This window comes from Antechinus flavipes, chromosome 2, assembly GCF_016432865.1.
Source record: "Antechinus flavipes isolate AdamAnt ecotype Samford, QLD, Australia chromosome 2, AdamAnt_v2, whole genome shotgun sequence".
Lineage (NCBI taxonomy): Eukaryota > Metazoa > Chordata > Mammalia > Dasyuromorphia > Dasyuridae > Antechinus > Antechinus flavipes.
Window position 1 is genome coordinate 161,716,058 of NC_067399.1, and position 24,226 is coordinate 161,740,283.

The following is a 24,226-nucleotide window of genomic DNA, read 5'->3' on the forward strand; positions in this document are numbered from 1 at the left end:
CTGGAGAAGATGTGCCAATCTACTTGGACATGACCCCAATTACCGATCTTGCAAGTATTCTAGATCAAAGTATCCTTTCTTGAACACGACTTTTTTCTGTGTGTTATATCTCCCTATTAAAATGTAAGCTCCTTGAAAGTGAATGTCCTTGCTTTTGAATTCATATCCCAAGTTTTAGTGAAATATTGAGTATTTGTTCAGTCACATAGTTAGGATGTGTGGGTATCTTGATTCCAGGGCCATCCTTTATCCATTCAGCCATGTTACCTTTATTAATAAGCATAACTATCAGAACAAGAACAGTTCAAAATAAAATAATAAATGCCTTTCCTTAAAACAACTTTATGATTTACTAGAGATTGAAAAATGAAGAAAATGAAGCTCAAAAATATTAAGTGTCCAAGAGCAATTCACTATTAAGTAAAAGAAGCAAGACTCAAATTCAAGTCTTTTTACAAAAGAGTGCTTTTTTCATTAACATACACTTTCTTTACTTAAGAGGATGCTTGTACAGAGTAGAAAGGTATATAGAGAGTTTAATACTTAAATGAAAAAGTAAGTTCACTGGTAGCTTGGTTTCTCCTTTCAAATTTTCCTTTATCGTTGAACAAGAAATTCAATTATTTCCAATAGCATTTCTCTAATTCCTCTCCCAACTCCAGAACTACTCTCCATTTAGCAAACACACACTTACCCAAAAAAAAAAAAAAAGAATTGGCTCACATTTATGAAAGTGTCTGAAATAAACTGCTAAATTTGGGTTTCCAAATAATTTTTCTTGTAATAACCTTGAATTGAGTTCATTCAAATATTATCCTCATGTTTTACATGAGAAAACTGAAGTTCAGAGAATTTAAGTGACCAGTCCAGGATCATACATTTATTAAGAATAGAAATTAGATTTTGATCCCTGTTTTCTTCTGAATCAAAGTATGATGCTCTTTCTAGTGTATTTCATAGAATTTGAGTTGTATAGAGTATGAATACATGTAGTCCAGCCTTTTATTTGAACAGCAATCTCTTTTTCAAAATGCTCAACAAGTAGTCACTAAATCATCACTTAATGAAATGAAGAACTCCTCTGTTCTTTTCTCTATGCACATGTACTAGCTGAAAGAGCCCATTCTATTCTCCAATAGCTTTAATTGTTAGGAAAGTGTTCCTTATAGCAAGGTGAAATATGTTTCAGCATAGTTAGAGGCAATATTAGGGAAATCACATTAAAATAAATTTTAAAATATACAAAATATTTAAGAATCAAGCTACCAAAGCATATGAAATACATGAATAGATTCAATTATAAAGTGCTCTTAAAGAAATAAAGCATAACAAATATCTAGAATAATATTAAATTCTCATGTATATATTGTACCAATATAACAGAAATGACAGCACTACTAAAGTTAGCATTCTAATTGGGAAAGTAACAAATACATGTAAAAATATGGCCAAATGAATATATACATATATATATATATATGTATACACACATATATACAAGTACAACAAACAAGTACACATCAAATGTATATGGTGAATAATCACAAATATATATATATATATATAAAAGTAATTATAAGTTAATATAGGAGAGAGACTACTAACAAGGAAGAGAAGAGCAAGATATTTAGGGGAGAATAGATCTAACTAGAAAATCCAAAGTGTTTTTTGACATCATCATGAACTATCTGGTGTCAGCAAGCCAGACATCTATTAAGTTTGCATATTATGGAGCTGCTATGTGGAGTAGTGGATAGAGTACCAGCCCTGGATTCAGGAGTACCTGAGTTTAAATCTGAGTCCAAAGTCTAAGGCACTTGACACTTACTTGGATGTATGACCTTGTGTGGTCACTTAACCTTAAATGTCTTATACAAAAAAAATTGCATATTACATTTGCAGCCATGATTTATCATGCACACTTGTGTCCTTCCTCAATTATCAGTAACAAGACACAACTACCTGTAATAAGACACTTGGTTATTAAATGTCTATTATATATTATTAGTATTCACTTTTCGTTGAGCTTTAAATCCATTCTCAACAGAATTTCAATCTGTACAGATTTAGACATGATTTTTGGGATTATCCTTCTCAAAATACCGTCTCTGAGTTTTTCCCAGCAGAAGCTGTTAATCCCTTGATATGGTGACATATCCTATCTTTGAAAATCACAAGAAGCAGTTCAAGTGGCAATCCTGCTGACTCAGGAAAATGAATATTACCCACAAATTCAGGTTCAGTGCTACCAAATAGTTTCAAATCAACAGTAATTTCTTTTCAGGGCTGCAGGAACAAAACAAAGCAAAGGAGAACAGGTCATATTCAAAGTATTGAGTGGGTGTCAGCTAACTGAAAATTCACTAAAAATACAATTTCACTTTACCCATGAGCCAAGCCTAGAAACATGAGAGCCCCTTCATACAAGGCTCATTCTATTTTCTCCACAAAAGACAATAGATATTGGAAATATTTCTTCCCCAGAAATAAAATCAAAAGAAATCTTTACTTTTCAAATGGCAAATGGACTTTTTAAGTCCTGGGATTCTTTCAACATGAATTTCTTTGAGTAATAAGCAACCAGAAAGGTTGCTGAAAATTCTTAAGTCAGAAGATAGGTATCAAAAGATAATTTCATTAATCCACATCAGGAAGAATATTTACTGCAACATAAAAATGAACAAAAGCGAATTTTCTATTTTTTGGAAGGATGTTATATGTTGTTGTCCATTTCTAAACATGAGAAATTCTGGCAAATCAGATTAAAAAACTAGAAATTTCTAGATTTTTAATTGAGAATTTTAGCTCTGCTACACTAGATTATGGATACCTTGAGGCTAGGAGTTGTTTTTGACTTTATAGCTTCTATTCCTAGTGAATGACACATACTGGTGCTTAATAAATACCTGTTGACTTGACTTAGTCAAGTAACTTGGTCCTTTGTATCTCATTTGACTCATGTGTAAAAGGAGGATATTGGACAATATGATCTTCAATGCTCTTTCTGGCTCTAAATCTATAATATCATTTAGAATCCGATAGTATAGAGCAAGAAGAGGCCTTAAGAGATCATGTCTAAGTTCCTCATATTACAGACAAGTAAAGGGAGACTCAGGAAATGAAATTGTTCAAAATCACACATTACCAGAACTAGCTTCCTTTGGAGAATTAGGAAGAAAAAAATCTGATTATTTTCATTAAGAGCAGATTTTATAGCTTCTATGTACAATCAATGTAGTTAATATGCACAATTTTCTTTCCTTCCTTCACAAAGTCTAGAAAGAATAAAGTAGAATTGAAGTCCTCAAACCTAATATAAATAGAAAAAAACTCTCATGCAGTAGAAAGAAGACTGAGCTTGGAGACCAAAAAGCTGGGTCTGATGCATGACTAGGAAAGTCAAACTCTCTGATTTTTCATTTTCTTATCTCTTAATTGGGGATAACAATGACAGTTTGTGAAGTTTGATCCTCACAGCCACTCTACAAAATCGTGCTATTACTATCTTTGTTTTTGCAGATGAGGAAACAGTCTTAGAAAGACTAAGTGCCTTGCTATGGTAAAGTATCTAAGGAGAGATTTGAACTCAGGTTTTCTTGACTCCAGCATTTTACCTTCTGAGCTGCTCAGCTTTTTACCCCATATATATACCCCATATATATATATTGAGTTTCTGTGAGGAATGTGCTTGCAAAACTTGAATGAAGTAATATATGTAAAGTGCTTTACAAACTCCAGAGAGCTCTATAAATATTATCTATTCTTCTCATTGTTGTTATTACATTATCACTTATATCTCCTCTTATTAGAATCTAATCATTCCCTAGATCCATATTATTCCAGTTACCTCTTTCTCAAATTCTGATGGTAGTATAGTCAGTCTTTAAAGAGGGACAGACTCATCTGCAACTAAATTCTTATAGTAGAAAAATAATCACATAGCTCTTCCAAAGGATTGTATTCTGTTGATTTTTGCCCTCGGAATTATCCCTGTTTTTGGCAATCACCCTCTTTTTCTTTTTTCTTTTTTTTTTTTACTTTCTCCTCCTGAATCCTCTCTCTTCTTTTTTTTCACTTTTAAAAAATTATTATATCTTTTTATTTACAAAACATGGGTATGAATAATTTTTTCAACACTGACCCTTGCAAAACTTTCTGTTTCAAATTTTCCCCTCCTTCCCCCATTGCTTCCCTAGAGAGCAGGTACTCCAATACATGTTAAATATGTTAAATTATATGTTAAACCCAATATATGTATACATATTTATACACTTATCTTTGCTGTATAAGAAAAATCGGATCTAGAAAGAAAAAAACCCCGAGAAGGAAAACAAAAATGCAAGCAAACAATAACAGAAAGTGAAAATGCTATGTTGCAGTCCATACACAATTTCCATAGTCCTTTCTCTGGGTGTGGATGGCTCTCTTCATTACTGGACAATAGGAAGTGGTTTGAATCATCTCATTGTTGAAGAAAGCCACATCCATCGGAATTCATTATTGTTGTTGCTGTGTATAATGATCTCCTGGTTCTGCTCATTTCACTTAGCATCAGTTCATGTAAATCTCTCCAGGCCTCTCTATAATCATCCTGCTGGTCATTTCTTACAGAACAATAATATTTCATAACATTCATATACCATAATTTATTCAGCCATTCTCCAATTGATGGGCATCCATTCATCTTCCAGTTTCTAGCCACTACAAAGAGGGCTGCCACAAACATTTTTGCATATACAGGTCTCTTTCCCTCCTTTAAGATCTCTTTGGGATATAAGCCCAGTAGTAACATTGCTGAGTCAAAGAGTATGCACAGTCTAATAACTTATTGAGCATAGTTCCAAACTGCTTTCCAGAATGATTGTATCTGTTCACAGTTCCACCAATAATTTATCAGTGTCCAGGTTTCCCACATCCCCTCCAACATTCATCATTATCTTTTCCTGTCATCTTAGCCAATCTGACAGGGGTGTAGTGGTATCTCACAGTTGTCTTAATTTTCATTTCTCTGATCAGTAGTGACTTGGAGCACCTTTTTCTATAACTAGAAATAGTTTCAGTTTCTTTGTCTGAAAATTGTCTGTTCATATCCTTTGAACCATTTATCAATTGGAGAATAGCTTGATTTCTTATAAATAAGAGTGAATTCTTTATATATTTTGAAAATGAGGCTTTTATTAGAACCTTTGAATGTAAAAATATTTCCCCAGTTTATTGCTTCCCTTCTTATCTTGTCTGCATTACTTTTGTTTGTACAAAAACTTAATGTAATCAAAATTATCTATTTTGTGATTAATAATGATCTCTAATTCTTCTTTGGTCACAAATTCCTTTCTCCTCCACAGGTCTGAGAGGGAAACTATCCCATGTTCTTCTAATTTACTTATAATATCATTCTTTATATCGAAATCATGAGCCCATTTTGACCTTATCTTGGTATACAGTGTTAGGTGTGGGTCAATGCCTAGCTTCTGCCATACTAGTTTCCAATTTTCCCAGAAATTTTTGTCAAATAGTGAATTCTTATCACCAAACCTGGGGTCTTTGGGTTTGTCAAACACTAGATTGCTATAGTTACTAACTATTTTGTCCTGTGAACCTAACCTATTGTACTGATCAACTGCTCTATTTCTTAGCCAGTACTAAATGGTTTTGATGACTGCTGCTTTATAATATAGTTTTAGATCTGGTACAGCTAGGCGACCTTCATTTGATTTTTTTTATTAGTTCCCTTGAAATTCTTGACCTTTTATTTTTCTAGATGAATTTTGTTGTTATTTTTTCTATGTCAGTAAAATAGTTTCTTGGGAGTTTGATTGGTATAGCACTAAATGAATAGATTAGTTTAAGTAGTATTGTCATCTTTATTATATTTGCTCAACTTATCCAAGAGCACTTGATATTTTTCCAATTGTTTAGATCTGATTTTATTTGTGTGGAAAGAATCACCCTCTTTTTCTTAATACTCTCTTCTCTTTAGGTTTTTGTGAGCTTTTTTATCCTGGATCTCCTCTTATCTATCTGACAACTAAGTCTCAGTTTCTTTTGCTGGTTCTTCATTCAGTTCTCATCTTCTAACCCAGAGAAGGGAAATATTTCCTATGGCTTTGTCCAAGGTCCTTTTCTTTCCTCTCTACATTATTTTGCTTGGTGACCTCATCCACTCCCATAGATTTGATTATCATCTCTGTGCCAATGATTCAGAATTCTTCTGTCCAGCTCTAATCTCTCTTCCAACCTGTAGACTCAAATCTCTAATTGCCTTAGTGGACATCTTGAACTGGAGATCTTGTCAGCATCTTGAATTCAACATGTTCAAACCTGAATTTATTATTTTTTTCTTCAAAATCCTTTTCTCACCCAAACTTCTCTATTACTTTTGAGTTAATATAACATCCTACTGGTCAAGTAGGATTACAAACTAGGTATCATCTTCAATTCTTCACCCTCACCCATCTTACATATTCATATGACAAAGTCTATTTTTTTTTTTAGGGAGTCTTGTTTTTATTGTACTGGCACATACTCAGTTCAAGAAAATCAAAGGACAAATCAACGAGACATACCTTTAAAAACATTGCTCAACAAAAACCAAGCTTATCTCTTAAGGCAACACTAATTCACCCATTTGTAAACATGTTCCTTTTATCATGCTAGGTAGATATCAGTGGTATGCATGTCTCAGATCTAATATTAAATAAATTTTATCATAACACCCAAATGAAAGACACTAGTTTTTATATAAATTCTGTTACTCAAAATTATGTTTCCAGTGCAAATCATTTTCTTGCAGCACAAGTTAATAATTAAATGATTGTTTAGAAACAATTTTATTTAGAAATTATGTTAATAATATGCAAGCGGTAGCAGACACCTTGGCTTCAGTTGCATTTATTTATATAAAAGTACTTCATTTTTAGGAAAATACTAATAATCATCTTTATTTTTAATATTTACATATAGTTATTTAAATGTACAGATGACACAAATAATAAAACAAAAATTTTTACATATATATAAAAATATTTTCAGGAATACAATCCTTACCATTTGTGAAAAAATTACAAATTACAAACAAAAACAAAAAAATACTTCTCTAAAACCCAGTAAATGTGGAAGTTGAAGAAGGGGAAGAGAGAAACATGGACAATAAACTATTTCCAGTTTCTTCTTCCCAAACCTCTAAAACGTCACATGAACCATGGTTTTCAGAACAGCTTGTAAAACCCAAAAACTCAGAATTGTCTTCAGTGGTTTAAAATAATTCTACTAAAGACTGTATTAGTGAACTACAAATACTGTTTTCTTCCTTTGTAGCAGGAAACTCTGTTTTATTCTTTAAATGTCATTCAACATTTTTCTTCTGACTTCTTTTTTTGTTTCTTCCTAATATAATTTTTACTTTGCAGTGCAGCCTCCCTGAAGATAAACTGTTGTACTTTAGACATCCACTTGTTTGGGTTCTTCACCAGGAGGACTATAGGATACTATCTGGGCTTGACCTATTGATTGTTTTGGTGAATTGCTAATGACTCTAAGACTAGAATCATTATGATGTGGGGAGCTAGTACTTTTCTTCTTCTGACAGTTATCTGGAAAAAGTGTACTATCTGACTTTCGTTTTAGTTGAGATACATTTTTGTCTGTTTCATCAAAATCAGAAACATGCATAAATGTCTCTAGGATATATAGGCAGTATTCTGTTTTTTAATTCTTCTAAGTCTTTTTTGTTTCTAATTCCTTTATGGTCAGAAACTTCAGGAGTACATCCCTGCATATCATTATTCAGAGGTACTTGTGCCAAATCCAGCTTAATGTTCTCTTTCACTGGATTTATTATAGAAGACTTTCTACAGTCCAAATGCTCTCCAAGTGTTGTTGAATTGTAAGGACATGGGCTGCATGAAGCAAATAAATCTATAGGCTCTGAACTGAAGGCAACTTTCTGTGAAAGATCCTTGTTTCTTGATATTGGAAATCCTGTTTTATCACCTGTTGGGTAGGATTTCCCTGAGGGTCATTTGGGGAAACACAGTGCAATTCCAGTTCCTTTTCAAGTTCATTCCTTTTTAAAGTATTTCCAGTAATGGGGGCAAAAGATCCAATATTGCATTTTACTCTTCTAGATATATTATTTTTGTATTCTACAAAATCATACACCAACTTGGATATGATATCATCAACAACTTGAAACTGAGTACTCTGTGCAAAGTTTCTGTGTTGTTCATTTAGAAGAGGGACTTGAGGCAAAGCCTGTTGATTTTACTTTTGAAATATTTCTCATATATATCTCCTCTCCTCTGACACTGCTCCCACTAAAGGCCCTTATTACCTCACATCTTTACTATTATAATATCCAATTGGTTGATCACTTTGCTTCAGCTCTCTCTCTACTTTAGTCCACTACAGGGATTCCTTAATTAAAAAACTTTAGTGACTCCTTACAACCTCCATGATCAAATATAAAATTCTGTACTTGGTTTATAAAGCCCTCTATCATCTGGCCTTTTCCTATTTTTCCAGTCCTATTACAATTAAATACTACTCCTACCCTGCCCTTAAACCACAAGCTCTTAAATCCAGTGAGGCTGGCCTTTGAGCTGCCCTTTACCCTGTCCCCCAGGTCTGGAATTCTCTTCCTTCTTATTTCTGCATCCTGGTTTCCCTAATTTAGGTAAAAATCTTACTTTTCCATTCCCTCTTAATTCTAGTGCCTTTACCTTGTGGACTATCTTTAAGTTATCCTAAATATAATTTGTTTTTCCATAGTTGTTTGCATTTTGTCTCCTACAGTAGACCATGAGTTTTACAAGAACAGGAACTCTTTTATGCCTTTCTGAATGCTCAGCACTTAGTGCAGTACCTGACACATAGTAGGCATTTTAAAAAATGCTTGATGATTGACTAAAGATGGTTAAAAAAGTAAAATATATTTTAAGACAATTGTTGACAATTTTTATGCAGCATTTTGAGGTTCTCTACAACACTTTTACCACAACAATTCTACGAGATAAGCATTACAAATATTGTCAGTCCCCTTTAACAGATGAGACAACTTGAACCCAGACATGTGAAATCACTTATAGATTCAAAGAATTTAAATCTAAAAGGGACCTTAGAAGCTACATAGTCCAAAATTTTCATTTTGCAGGTGAAGAAACAGATACACAGAGTAGTTCAAAGGTTTGCCTAAGGTCATATCAGTAGTGTCAGAGGCAATATTTTGAACTCTTCTTTTCAGATTTCAAATTCAGCTTTCTGCTTTGTGATTCCACACTCTAGCCTAGGATTGTTATTGTTGATGCTGATGATGAAGATGATGATGACAATAACAATGATATTTCCATTTTGCATCTCATGACATTTAGTGACAGGACATTTTATTGAGAGGAAAAGGAAGTAGAGAAAGTTTAATTAATTTACTCAAAGATAAACACTTTAAAAAGCAACAGATCTGTAACAAGAACTATAATCTCTTGTATACTAGTCAAGAACTCTTTCTGCTAATCAAAAGATACAGCTATCTTCACAGAACCTAAGATGCTATCTAGTCCAAACCAAACCTCAAAAAATGACTCTCTCTCAACAAATGGTCATACAGCTGCTTTTGCGTGAAGATCTCCTATGAAGGAGAACCCACTGCTTCCTGCAGCTGCTCATTCCACTTTAGGAGAGCTCTAATTAGGAGGAAGTGCTTCCTTATAGTAAGCTTAAATCTGCTTCTTTACAACTTCAACTCATCATCCCCAACCTTCTGGGAACAGGAAGAAATAAAAGAAATAAAATCTTGCTTCTTTATGACAACCTTGCAAATACTTGAAGAAAGAAGAGAAGGAAATAAGTACTTATTAAATGCTGACCATGTGCCAGGCACTTCTGCTTTCCAAATATTATCTCATTTGATTCTCCCAAAAGCCTTGCCTAAAATGAATTATATGAGCTGACCATAATTCTTCAAAAGTATCAGAGAAGAGCCAAGTGGACATCACTACACTAGTCTTGGACATTATATTTCTCTTAATGCAGTCTATGATTGTTCTACCTTTCCTATTCTAGATTTTTCAAAAAAGAATTTCTCTATTCATTTTCCCTGTTCCATATAATTTTCCAAGGTGCTGGCCAACTAAAAGGTATTTATATATATATATTTATTTGCCTGCCTGTCTGATTTTTTTTTTGATAAAATAGTATGCCTTGGTGATTTAGAATTGCAAGATTGGAAATTCAGCCCACTATTATCACCAATTCACTAGAAGCAGATCATAATCTCATTATCAGAGGTTTACCTAACTTGGGATAAATGGGGCTTTTCCCCATTCTGAGGCTAGCATCCTCTCTAAACTATATATATACTTCATCTACAACCAAAGAGAGGATTGTAGGAATTGAGTGTGGACCACAACTTAGCATTCTCATTCTTTCTGTTGTTGTTTGCTTGCATTTTGTTTTCTTCCCCATTTTTTTTCCCTTTTGATCCAATTTTTCTTGTACAGCAAGATAACTGTATAAATATCTATACATATCTTGGATTTAACATATATTTTAATATATTTAACATGTATTGGACTACCTGCCATCTAGGGGAGGGAATGAGGGGAAGAAGGGGGTAATTTGGAACAGAAGGCTTTGCAAGGGCCTCTGGAAAAATTACCCATGCATATGCTTTGTAAATTAAAAGCTATAATAAAAAAGAAATAAATTAAATATATGCTTTCTTTCTACAATTTTTTTCCAGCTCTATGTCTTGTTTTATAATTATCCATTGATCTGCCTGCCAGGAGGAACTACTGTCTCCAGGCTGCCATGTCCTAGGGGCCTATCTCTATTGCATCCTTCCTAAAATTTACTCTTCTTTCTAATTCCTATAGATCCAAGGACCAGACTCCCTGAGTGACAGGCTGTTTCCTTTCCCAATATTTTCACACTCAAAATCAGACTGTTTTGAAAGCCTCCTCAACCCCCAATCAACCAACTGATTTTTCTTTAGGAACAAGACTCCATAGTTCCATCTTTGCTTATATCGTTCTCTCTATCAGTAAACTGAAATGTGTCTGCTGAAAAAGATAACTTGATGAATCACTCTGAGTGCTTTGAAAAGCAGATTACATAAACCTATCATTTTATCCCTGATCTTTTCTTCTAGCCCTGTGATTCTAGGAGTATTAGAAATAGTCCTTTTCAGAACTACTTGACCATTTACTCCTGGTCTTTCCAAAGGTAAGAAAATGCCCTGAAAAATCATGAAGCCATTGGACAATATCAACACCTTTGCAAAGATTTAAAATTGAGTGGATGGTCATGGGGGGCTAAGGGGATGGAGAAAGGAAGGAAATTTATCAGTTAGTAAAGAGGGGAAATTAGAGTTTTAAATTTAATGTAACATATTGTAAATTTTGAATCAGAATGGTCCTTGGGGGACATTTAATCCAATTCCTTCATTTTATAGATAAGGAATCTAAGTCCTGACTATGGAGATTTAGTCTTTCCCAGAGTCATTCAGATTGCTCAGTCTGACTACAGAGTCAATGTTATTTCCCCTATACCACTCCTATTTACAGGCACCTAAGAGTATAGATTCAGAACTCAGATGGACCTGAGAGGTCCAGTTGCCTCCTTTCCATGGGTGGAGGGTGGAAACAGAGATGGAAAGTGATTTATTTAAAATCACAAAAGTGTCAAATGTCAGCCCCAAGTTGCCTCCTTTTCCATGGGTGGAGGGTGGAAACAGAGATGGAAAGTGATTTATTTAAAATCACAAAAGTGTCAAATGTCAGCCCCAAGTTTTTGAACCTCTGAGAAGAAAGACTTTGGAAATGCAATTGCATTCTGGAAATCCATTTTATTACCAAGGGGAAATGGCATCAAATGTGAAAGAAATCTGCAGTGAGCCAAGCATATTTCTGCTTCCACAGACTGCTGGGCCTGGAATTAGTAAGATCTGAGTTCAAATCCAGCCGCAGACTGGAGAAATCATTTAAGTTCTGTTTGCCTCAGTTTTCTCATCTGTAAACTAGAGTTAATATATAGCACCTTTATCCCAGAATTGCTGTTAGGATCAAAGGAGATAATATTTGTAAACAGCTTTTAAAAAACTTATAGTGCCATATAAATACTAATTTTTATCTTTCTGTTTACAGAGACTACTCACTTTAGAAAATATCTGAGCCTTGACTACAAAACATAATATTTGATCTGCCAAAACCCTAATTTAATGATCATTTTTATTTTGTTCTTCCTCAAACGAAATTTTGTATGATTATTTATATGATGTTTTTGTATTTGTTTGTTTTTTGTTTTTTAAAGATTGACCAGGTAAAACTTGAAGAAAGTGCTGAAGAAGAGATTTTCAGGGAGAAAAATGTCCTTTTTCTGTAGACATTAGGTGTGTCAATGCAAAGTCCACCATCCACCGGAAGGTACTTTGAAGATTCTCTGCCTTTTTCAAAATAGACAAGAGGCTTGTATAACATGATAGAGCCCCCTTTCTGGAGTGTTTTAAATGGCTATATCTTCCAATATCCTGTCTTCCTATCTATCTTTGAGGAACTTTAGCTTTATAAGGAGGCAATAAATGTTGCTTCATAAAGCTGAGAGACAGAAAAGAATATTCCACTCTGTAATGTGGACCTCTCTGTCCGCTCTTCAGGGATATCTCAGCAGACAGCAGGGGTTAAGTCATTTCAAGAAAATGAGTGGCTTCCATATTACAACAGGAGCTGAACTGTTTCAGTAATTACCTTTTGCAGTCAGTGGCAACTTGGGAAAGAAAATGCACACCTCCCAAACAACCCTACAATTAGAAAATAAATCAGCTGCCAGCATGGAAATTGAATGCTAACTGGATCATGTTACTCACTTCCAGAAATGAAGCTTCAGACTTCTTCCCAGATGGCTGTTTGGGGCTAGCATAACATCCTTGGTAAGATAATAGAATCACTGAGACTGGAACATGGAAAGGACCTCAGAAACTACTGTGTTTAATTCCTCCCTTACTGAGAAATCCTTCTTATGATCTCCATACACACACAAAAAAAATTATCCAGGTTTTGCTTGAAGTTCTCCAGAAAGGGGAAGGTACTACTCCTGAAGAAGTGTCTTGTTTATATTTTAAAAAGAGATTTGATTGTTAGAAAGATTTTTTTATGGTTGTTTATAATCAAATCTTTAATAGGCTACTTTGCCACTTTCACTCAAATCTCTATAAATCTCAGTTTTTTCATCTATAAAATGAGGGGATTGATCATTATACACTTTTCAGCTCTAAATCTATGATGTACAAGTAGAATTGGAATAAATGAAGTTACTAAAGAGCTTAGTCAGGAATGGTATTCAACAGAAAAGGTTTCTAGAAGGAGCTGAATTTTAAGTTGTCTTAAACAAGGATAATGACACTTGTCCAGAAGCTTTAACTCCCTAAGTACTATTATTCTAATTGCTGTTTTATTCAAACTAGTCTGAAGTACTATTTTCCAAATACAATCTGTACTTTCCTGACTTTATGACTTTGTTTATATGGTTCCTCCAGCCTGATATATCTTCTTTTCTTTAATCGTCTATATAAATTATCTTAATTTTTCAAGACCCACTTTAATGGGGAAATTTTCTGGAAGAATTTCTTTACCATACCCAGCTCAGGAGAAAAACTTCTCAACATTTCTTGTACCTAATACATGTACTATATTTGACTTACCTTAAACTGTAGAAAGCTAAGTGGTACATTGGATAGAAGACAAGAAAGTCTTATGATTCAAATGAACTCAAATCCTGCCTGAGAAAGTTAACTGAATGATCCTGGCCAAGTCACTTGAATTCTCTCACCCTCAGTGTTCTTGTCTGATATAAAAGCATCTAATTTCTAAGGTTGTTGTGAGGATCCGATAATACATTAAAAATTGATTTTGCAAACTTTGAAGTGCTGTGTAAAAGCTAGCATTTAGCTATTATTACATTTGTTAAATGATCACATCAATATTTTTTCTCCCTAAGTTGTAAGAATTAGTATAAGGAGGTAGGAGCTATTTATCTCTTTGTGTGCCTGACAGAACTTAGCACTGTACTTGCATATAGTAAATCCCTCCTTAATGATACCTGGTGAATTGAGCACTATATCTACTTTTTTATAATTGATAGGAACAGATGTATTGTGGTATAATGGAAAGAGTTGTAAATAAAATTATTTTACTGTAGGCAAGTCATTCAACTTCTAACTATCTGTTTCTTTATCTGTAAAATGAGGGTGTTGAATTACTTAATGTTTAAGATATTTTTAGTTTTAAATCTATGATTTTATGGGCTTTGTCTGCCATATCTTTCTGCTATAAGATCTCTCAAATACTTGAAAACAGCTCTTGACTGCCCCATCTCCCTAACCCTAATCTTTCTTTAGGGTAAACATTCCCAGAAAATTCAAATAACCCTTATATGGCATATTCGAAAGGCTCTTGTTCATTCTAATCACCCTTTGGCAGCTGCTCTCCAGGGTATTAATGGATTTCCCCAAAATGGCTTCTAGGATAAAATAGAACACTTTAGGTATGTCTAACCAAAGTGGAGCCAAGAAACAAGACCTGCCATGGCAGTAAATAAAGGTATTCTCTCTTCCACTAAATTCTATCTTATTTCTTCCACATGCATGTGATTTCTTTTTTAAAAGCTTTTTATTTTCAAAACATTTGCACGGATAATTTTTCAACACTGACCCTTGCATAGCCTTGTGTTTCAGATTTTCAGATCAAAAAAGAAAGAAAATGAGTAAGAAAACAAAATGCAAACAAACCATAGCAAAAAGAGTGAGAATGTTATGTTTTGATACATATTCCATTCCCACAGTTCTCTCTTTGGGTGTAGATGGTTCTTTTTATCACAAGATCATTGGAACTAGCATCAATTATCTAATTGCCAGAAAGAGTCACATCCATCAGGATTGATCACCATATAATATTGATGTTGCCATGTACAATGTTCTCCTGATTCTACTCACTTTACATAGCATCAGGTCATGTAAGTCTCTCTAAGACTCTCTAAAATCATCCTGCTGGTCTTTCTTATAGCACAATAATATTCCATAACATTCATCTGCCATAATTTATTCAGCCATTCTCCAGCTGATGGGTATTCATTCAGTTTCCAGTTTCTTGCCACCATGAAAAGGGATGTTATAAACATTTTTGCACATGTGGGTCCCTTTCCCTCCTTTAAGATCTCTTTGGGATATAAGTCCAGTAGTAACACTGCTGGATCAAAGGGTAGGCAGAGTTTGATAACTTTTTGAGCGGAGTTCCAAATAGCTCTTCAGAATGGTTGGATCCATTCACAATTCCATCAACAATGTATTTGTGTCCCAGTTTTCCCACATCCCCTCCAAGATCCATCATTATTTTTCCTGTCATTTTAGCCAATCTGAGAGGTGTATAGTAGTATTTCAGAGTTGTCTTAATTTTGATTTATCTGATCAATAGTGATTTAGAACACTTTTTCATATAATTAGAAACGGTTTTAATTTCTTCATTTGAAAATTGTCTGTTCACATCCTTTGATCATTTATCAGTTGGAGAATAGCTTGAATTCTTCTAAATTTGAGTTAATCTTCTATATATTTTAGAAATGAGAACCCTTTATCAGAATCCTTGGAAGTAAATTTTTCCCCCAATTTACTATTTCCCTTCTAATTTTGTCTGCATTGGTCTTGTTTGTATAAAACCTTTTTAACTTGATAAAATTGAAATTATACATTTTGCCTTCAGTAATTCACTCCAGCTCCTCTGTGGCCACAAATTCCTTCCGTCTTCACAGATCTGAGAGGTAAACTTATCCAATGTTCTTCTAATTTGCTTATAATAATACTCTCTCTATATAAATCATGAACCCATTTTGACCATATCTTGGAATGTGGTGTTAGGTGTGGGTCAACTCATGCTTGTGGATTTCATACTTAGTGGAAAACTGGAAAACTTTAGGTTTTTTCTGTACAATCTGGACTCTAGCATATATATCTCCTTAGCATTGTAGACTTATTTTTTCAGTGAAGTTTTATTAACAAGCACTCGGAGGAATAGAAAGTTAGGCTGCATGACATTTCCCACCTTCCTCCCCATGCTACCTTTCTTCTCTTATGTAGGAAAATATGTCCAATGAGAAGAGACAAAACAAATTCATTCAGAGAGGGTATTGTGAGTAATGCTTCCATCTAATGGTAAAAACAAACTTGGCCTCTCAGTGGGTTCAATTCATTTTTCCACTGTAGTTATCCTTCTAGATCAAAAAAGTTTGTTCTATGTCCAAATTCCTAAGAAGATTTGGCAATAAAATCTGTTTTAAATTGAAAGCTAGTTGTCTCTGAAGTTTCATAAGAAATCAATTGCTTATACTGCAAAATATATAACTTCCTGAACATATACTATTCAGTAATATGATATGATAAGGAAGAACTTAAGAAGACCATAAGCAGAGGAGTCAGTTACAAGTGTTCTGACTGCCTCTGGTAATCAAAAACAGAAGCATCAAATTGAGAATATTGGTATCGCATAATTTCTCCAGACATCAACTGAACATTATTACATGATAATTATAATGGGTATGGCAATGATGTAAGTTGAATAAGTCTGTGACTAATAAGATATATTTAAGAATATATTTCCTTATTTCATTCTTATATGAGAAATAAGTATGGGTTGGTTAATAGAGTGGTGGGCTTGGCATTGGGAATCTGACATGCCTTTGAGTATATTATTTAACTTCTTTGTGGAGGTCATTGTGGAGAATGTGAATTTACATAATTCCTAGTACTTGTCAGGTACTTTGCAAAGTGCTTTACAAATAGTATTTCATTAGATCCTCGCAAAACCTTGAGAGGGAGATTCTGTTATTATCCCCATTTTACAATTGAGGAAACTTAGGCAAGCAGAGATAAAGTGATTTGCCCAGTAAGTAAGTGAGATTGGATTTAAACTCAGGTGTTCTTGTCTCCAGGGCCAGCATTGTACCACCTTGATGCAAACAAGAAATTCTCTTAAGTAAAACATGGATTTTATCTTCTCTTGTGAAAAGTTTTTCACATGGAGGAGATCACAGATTTTCAACACGAAAGGAGATGAGTAGCATCAGAAACTAGAGGAAACTACAAAAGAAAAAGTCAATTGGAGAAGAGTAGTACCATTCAGAAAAGGAAAGAAAACTTGGGGTTTTGCCCATGATCTTGTATAGGAAAGATGTCACAGAAAGGTTAAAGAATCTTAGCTATTCTGCCTTCTCTTTTCTTGACTAGAAGAATGATGGATTGGGGGGCCAGGAGTTTTGGAAAAAAGAGAAAAACTCTCTTTCTTTTCACATATAACCTGAAGAGTATAGTAGGCAAAGAAGGGACACCTCACCAAGGAACCCTCATATTCAGTTCTATGGTTTACTTACATCCTGAGGACAAATGGTTGTTCAATCAGGAATTTCTTTTTTGTTTTCCTAATTTGAAAAATAAAATTTCCCTGAATCATTGTTATCTGTTTTTACAAGGGATTTTACTAGATGAGAAGGTGTAGTCTAGAAGTCTCTTCTAGAGGATCCATCCTGTGACCTTCAGATCTTGATCCTCATTCACTGTGGAGTCAGTTGCTTCATGCTGCAGAATTCTTTATACACATTCTCCAAAGTTATCTGGGCAGCTGTTATTCCACAAACAAATTCAATTTAATAAATATTTTAAAAGTACAACTATATGCAAGATACTATGATAGTCATTGAGGATATCAAGATAAAAATAGAAAAGTTCCTGCTTTTGGAAGGCCAGTCTCTCAGAAGAATCTGCCATCATCCAGATCAGCATAACATAGAATAGAAAGAAATTAGGACAATGTGACTCATAATAAAATTTTATGAGGGGATGACCATTTTAAGGATTGGAAATGGGGGAAGATTGTGGAAAGCTTCATAGAGGAAAATGCCATTTGAGCAGGGATTGAGTAGGTTATTGGATCCTACTTAGCATGATTCTTTTAAGTAAACCATTAATGTTTATTGCTATCATATTATTTGATTTCTTTTTCAGAATGATGGGAACTATCAAAATTAATCTTCTTCAGCTTCATCTATGAAGCTTAACTTTTCCCTCCCCATTTCTCAAAACAAGGTAGACTGTGCTTACACAATGAAGAAAGTCAGGGAAAATTAACTCTCAATATAGGAAGAACTTCCATCAACACAGATAGCAATTTGTTTGTGACACAACAGGTTAAATCCTGGGGAGAACTCTGAGACTCCTCGAGGTAAAGAGACTTGCCTTGAATGACACAATGAATAATTGTCAAAAATGGGATTTGAATGCTACAATGGAATAAGAAAGGCAAATACTTCAATGAGATAAACACTGGACAACGAAAGAGGACTTATGCAGAAGGTAAATATTGGCAAAGTGGGGAAGAGAACTGAGTGATAAAGAGCAAACATTGCAGCAGGACTGTTTAAATAGGACAAAAACCTCTTTAGGAAGGATTCCAATTTCCATCATTGCAGGCCTGAACTTAAAATGAAGTTGTAAGCACCTGGGTAGTGAGTGCTTAAAAGGCAATTGCTCTGGTAAGAAGGGTATCCATCACACTACCAAATGGGAGGAAAAAATGATGATGAGACAACTTTCTACAATGACCCAGTGTACATCTTGTCAAAATAGAAAAGGTAGGTCAGTTATATAAGCAGTGCATTTATACCTGGAGCATCACCAAGGAAAGAGCTGGCATCCTTACATTCGGATGAAAGCCACTGGAGAGAAAAAAAGACCTTGCAGAGCAAAGGACCCTGGTCTTTGTGGATAGGATTTATAAAGAGATGTATAATCAAGTGTTCCCACTGCGAATATGAATGCAAAGTATCTGGGGTTATTTTTATGTTCCATGCAATGGCAATTAAAGGTCCAAAGGAAAAACACCACATGGTTCCAATGACTACTTAAATAGAATAGAACATGCTGGACTGAAAAGCCAGCTCCCACCATTCTACAGCAGGATAATCCTGCAGCTCATATGAGGAGTATTAAAATCTTTGGAGCAGCTCCCCTTGCTGCCTGAGGTCCTGTTTTCTTGCACCTTGTGAAAACTGCTTTCTGCCTTTAAAAAGGAACTCTTTCAGAGGAATCACAGATGTCTCCAAATCTAGACAGAAAAGGAAATGAAGAGATTTGCAAAGGAGGAAAGGCAGTGGAGAAAAGGGAAAGCAGGAAGACTGCAGCATGGGCGGGTGCCTTGGTTTGAACGCACCCACACTTCCTGAAGGGGCTCCACCAAAGACTAACCCACTACAGGACTTGGCTTTTAACTTCATACTTATTGGCTTATAAAAGCAGAGGAAGAGGTGGAGAGAAAGGAAAGAAAGAGATGCAGATATCCAGCTGAAGCTCAGATTCAATAGTGAGCAAAAAATTCAATTAGTCTATTTTTGCTTAATTGCTTTTCAGTGTGACAAGGAAGAGCCCAGTTCTGGGATGATAGTTTAATACAAGCACACACATAAATGTATTGCACATATGTGCACCCACACACAAACATATGTGTATTCATACACACTGAAATATATTAGTGGACACATGTGTGTTACAATTCTATCCATGAGAGATTCTTATTTTATGGGTGCCTCTAAATCTATGAAGTCAGTGAGCTAAAACCAAAAAGGATTGTTTATTCCCTCAATGAGCCTTTCTTCCAAGGTTCCAAAGTAAACTCAAAGAGAGGAATAGATATAGCTTAGTATAGGCTGCCTATAAAAGAGGAAGGTCTTGTTCTTTATTGTCATAGAATGTAATCAAACTTGAAAATGGTATCACATAATTTAACAAATCAGAATTACTATCTTCTATTCTTAATTTTATAGGAAACAGAGCAAAAACACAAATAAAGTGGAGGTTCTGAACTTTCTGGATTTATACATACTTTCTGAATTTATGTAAGTAGCTAAAAGTTGCCATTGTTGGGGTAGGGAGAAAGAAAAAAATCAAGATATTAAGTAAAAAAGTCTCAAAGATCTGATTCATCCCTTGCCTCAAAGCCACACATGGCAGTAGACTTTGCAAGACAAAGAAGAGAAAATCACAGGTCACTTCAGTTCAGGAAAGGTTATTTGATGCCATCCAGGAACCCATATAAGTAATTCTTTCTCCCAAAATATCAATTCTCAAGGGAAAGGCTTCTAATGCAAGCAGGGTGCTAATGACATATTCGTTTGTAGAGTCTAAGTGTTAAGAGGTTAGCACCTTTTCTCTCCAAACATATGCCACCTGAGCTTTTAAGTCCATTAAAAGTCCTTCCAGATGATTAGAAATAGAGAGGTGTCAAAGTTTCATTATCACAAGCAAATATTTGACTGCATGAAGTAACAGTGCCCTTTTGACTTCAACAAAAATAATCCCGTAGTCACGAGGGACAACTATTGCCCTGAAGGATTGAGATGGCTGGAGAATTGGGTCGTATATGTGCGGACATTAAGCCCACTAAACTAAAGGTAAAGGATAATTATTTTCACTTTCATATATAAGCACTGACATTTCTTATCATCTTGTGTGTTTCCTATATGGTGTTTTAAACAACTTGAGATCAAAGTAACCCATTTTCTAGAGTCCTTTGCAAAGTCAAAATAAATGGTTTCAAGGATGAGATACTCCTGAGGTACTTTTTCCCTCCAAGAAGGATACTCTGTATAATGTATAATGATCTTCTGATTATGCTCATTTCCCTCACCATCAGTGTATATAAGCCTCTCCAGGCTTCTCCGAAATCCTCCTATTGGTCATTTCTTACAGAAAAATAATATTCCATAATATTCATATACCACAATTTATTCAGCCATTCTCCAGTTGATGGGCATCCAGTTTCCAGTTTCTTGCCACTACAAACAGGGCTGCCACAAACATTTTTTCACATGTGGGTCCCTTTCCCTCCTTTAAGATCTCTTTGGGACATAAGTCCAGTAGATGGATCAAAGGGTATGTACAGTTTGATAACTTTTTGGTGGCTCTTAATTCTTAATTATGCTGACCCAAAGTTCTTTCAATATTTTTGTCATTTCAGTCACTTTTCACTCATCCCTACCTCCATAATCTCATTTGGGATTTTCTTGGCAAAGATACTGGAGTGGTCTGCCATCTCCTCCTTGAGTTCATTTTACAGATGAAGACTGAGACAAATAGGATTAAGTTACTTGCCCAGCATCACACAACTAGTAATTATCTGAGGTCAGATTCAAACTCAGGAAGATGAAGAGGAATCTTCCTGACTCCATACCTGGCACTCTATATCCATTTTCATGATTTCATTTCTCCCTTAGAAACTACTCCTTTAGGCAAGGCATTGTCTACTTTCAAGCTAAGGGATAATTAATAAAGTCACTAAACATAATTGTGAATTTGTCTTATTAGATGCTTTTTCTTCTCTGAGATGGCTGGAGATTATTGGGATTAGGATATAATGAAAAGAGAGGACACTTAATGGGTGGCAGGGGCAGGGAGGAAGACGGTGTAAGGTACACAAGATCAGTTAGGCAGCTTTTCTTTATTAAGTGCCTACTATGTTGATAAACATTTATTAAGTACCTACTATGTGCCAGGCACTGTGCTAAGGAAGAGTGGGGAGAAAAAAAACACTAAAAAACTTCGACTACTTCATCATTTTTGCTCAGGAATAAAGAGGTAGCTAGGAAGGAGAAGGTAGAAAGAAGTGTCCAATACAGTCCCACTGTGCTCTGCCAGGTGTGTCACAAGGAGCATAAAAGGAGAAAAGAGGAGGGAGTGAGAGCATCAAATCTTAAAGGAGCCCAATAGGATGAAAGCTGCTGGTTGTCAATGCTAAGAAACTAAGCTTAGAATGTCTAAGTGCCACTGTGCATGGCAGACTATATCCTGTGCTGGGTGGGTGGGAGGGTGTATGTGTGTGTCTGTGAGTGGGGGAAATCAGCCCTGCCTTGTCTGTTTTTGCCAGGATGAAGAATGCTGTGTGCCACAGATGTTCTCCATAGAAATGTGTTAAACCTGAACTGACAGTGCTGGCAATCAAAGACATTGTAAGGCAGAGAATGCAAAATGCAAGAAATCCTCCACTTACTAGCCCAGTCAATTTCATCTCTGATTGCCAGACTCAGTCTCCCCTCTGCTTCCCAGCCTTCTTGGTCTCCCCTAAGTTTTCCAGCCTTAAAGGGGAAATGACATCGTATCTATCACAAGTGACTCAGTTTTTGAGAAGCAGAGGGCTTGGATTTCTGATGGCACAAAAGGGACCCAGCTGAGAAAATCAGGTGGTCCTATAGATCACAACTATGAAGAAAATGAACACTTGTTTAGGAACGGAAAATCTTATTTCATAAGGAGTCCACTTAATCTGTTCACAGAGAGCACTGTTCTATTAGTCAGAGGGATCTGGGTGTTACCTGGGATGGGCTGTGATTTATCTGTATTGCAGGGTTTTTGTTTCTTTTTTTGTCAACCTAATGTGAGAGCTGCTGTGATACCTTGGAAAGAATGCTGAATTGGAAGTCAAAATTTTTCACATCTAAGTCACCAAACTCCTGGGTATTCTCAGAAAAGTACCTTCATTTCCCTGAACCTAAATTTCCATACCTTCCAAATGATAATGTTGGACTGGATGATCCCTAGGGTCTCTTTCAGTTCTGACATTCTATTTTACCTAACTTCTCTTACAATCAGGGATGATCTGGAGCAGTTCAAAGCAGCTGCCAGAGAATGGATTATTAAAATCTTCACTATGAACATTTATATTAAGGAAATTGACTAACACGTGTTATAAATCAGGGATTGATTTATTATTTTGTTGATTGTCAGACTTAAGAAATTGATGAAGAAAATATTAATAATGAAAATTAAACTTTAAAATGTGTTGTACATAGTTTTTCTCTCCAAAAAGTTGGTTATTAATTATTTATCAGCACAGTTCTGCTTATACATATGTCATAAAGATTGGCAGGCAAATACCCAGATGGCTTTCACTTACAAGGGGGGATTGAAGAGGAGTAAACCAAGAAAGTTCTAGGAAAGAGGGAATAATTAGGGCAGGCAAGAAGGAGTGTATTGTTGGAGGTTGGAGAATATGAAATCTGTATGGAAAAGAAGGAGGGAAGGAGGGAAAGAATTTGAAACTGAAAAAATCCATCACTTTTTCTATTGTATTAACCTGGACCTTATTTTTTTCTTATATTCTGAGTTACATAGACTATATAAGTCTAGGGAAATATATACTTCATTTATTCCTGCTAATTGTCCTTTGCTTGGAGGTGGGGTAGGTGGGATTTGGGGAAAAGATAGTATTGTTAACCTGAAAGATTGTATAAATCCCTAGAACACTCATCTTAAGATTGAGCTACTTAATTTTCTTTCTAGACACCCCAAATGCTTTCTCCTTGTTAGGGGTCTTAACAAGGATCATAATATGTTGAGAGCACTCCATAGGTCACCAGATCATAGATAAAGACTTAGAAGGGACTTAAGAAGTCATATGGCCCAACTCCCTCATTTAACAGATGAGGAAACTCAGGAGAAAAGAACTTTTCCAATTAACATAGGTAATTAATGACAGGTTTAAGATCTGAAGGCAAGTCTTTAGATTTCAAAGTCAACATTCTTTCCTTTATAGTGTGCTTTCCTTGGGTTAGGGATGAGTTGCTTAACCTTACCCAACTCCAGTGCTTTCTCCTGCTAGGGGAGGAAACAGGGTAATATTGTAAGTCAGAAGGGCCATGTAGGTCTCTAGAAGCAAAGACCTCTTGATGGGTAAAAAGATTATTGTTTTGAATATTTGAGGGCTCAATTGCCTTTGCATTCTATTTTTGGGTGGAGAGCCTAATCTATATAGGCTCAACAATCTGGGTTTTTTCATAGAAGCAGCTAATTGCCTTTTTTTGGGGGGGGAGAATGGATTCATAGACACAAGCAAAAAATATTCTCTATATAGAGAAAGGAAAAAAAGTACTGCCTAATAAACTCCAACAACAAACTTGTTAGTGGAAAATGAATCAGATTTTATTATTCTCAAGAAAGACCTGGGGAAAAGGGGGGGGGGTTGAACTAAGGACTATGATTATTAAGGAAGCCCAGAAATGAGGTGGCATAGTGGTTGGACTACAAGGGCTGGAGTCAGGAACATTTGAACTCAAATTTGGCTTCAGAGTTATTAGTTGGGTGATCTGTGACAAGTTACTTAATCTTGCTTGCCTTAACTTCCTCATCTGTAAAATGAGCTGGAAA

At 35.2% G+C, this 24,226-nt stretch overlaps 1 pseudogene; it reads right to left on the reverse strand.

Moving 5' to 3' along the window:
- Positions 1 to 7,096: 7,096 nt before the first annotated feature.
- LOC127546510 (protein DBF4 homolog A-like) lies at positions 7,097 to 19,305 on the reverse strand (annotated as a pseudogene).
- Positions 19,306 to 24,226: the final 4,921 nt, after the last annotated feature.